The sequence below is a fragment of the Octopus bimaculoides genome, chromosome 18, assembly GCF_001194135.2.
Source record: "Octopus bimaculoides isolate UCB-OBI-ISO-001 chromosome 18, ASM119413v2, whole genome shotgun sequence".
In the NCBI taxonomy this organism is placed as follows: Eukaryota; Metazoa; Mollusca; class Cephalopoda; order Octopoda; family Octopodidae; genus Octopus; species Octopus bimaculoides.
The window spans coordinates 10,784,567-10,785,295 of NC_068998.1; positions in this window are offsets into that span (position 1 = coordinate 10,784,567).

Sequence of the window (729 nt, forward strand, 5' to 3'; positions counted from 1 at the left end):
ACTCCAGTGCGTAACTGGTACTTAATTTATCAACCCTGAAAAGACAAAAGGCAAAGTCGACCTTGGTGGAATTTGAACTCAGAACGTAGCAGCAGACGAAATACCACTAATTATTTCACCCGGGGTGCTAACGATTCTGCCAGCTTGCCACCTTATAGCACGCAAATATTGAGTTGAAAACCCCTTTGGACACAAAAAATTAAAGGGTATGTGTGTGTGTGTGTGTGTGTGTGTGTGTCCATCAATCGCATCACTTCACAACAAGTGTTGTTTTGTTTACATCTTAAGTTAGCAGCTCAGTAAACAAAACTGACCGAATGTGTACCAGACTGTAAGCGCTGGTGGGGGGAGAGTTGATTTGTTCAACTGACCCCTACAAGGTGGTGCTTAAGCATAACTGCAGTTCAGTGACTGAAAAGAGTAAGTAAACAAAATAATAATTAAAACGAAAAAAGAAAGAAAACAAACAAACACACAGACATTTGTCAAACAAACATGTTTTCTTTAATCTCATGATAACAAACAATTAATTAACAAATAAATAAAAATGATTTTAAAGTGTCGAAATATTTGGAAATAGCTTCAGTGAATCCAACACTTCAATTTTTCAATCTGAAGTGTATTCTAAGCAAAAGGTCTCTCCCTGTTTTGTGCAACCTACACTCATTTCTAATGAGCTTGACAAGATATATATATATATATATATATATATATATATATATATATATA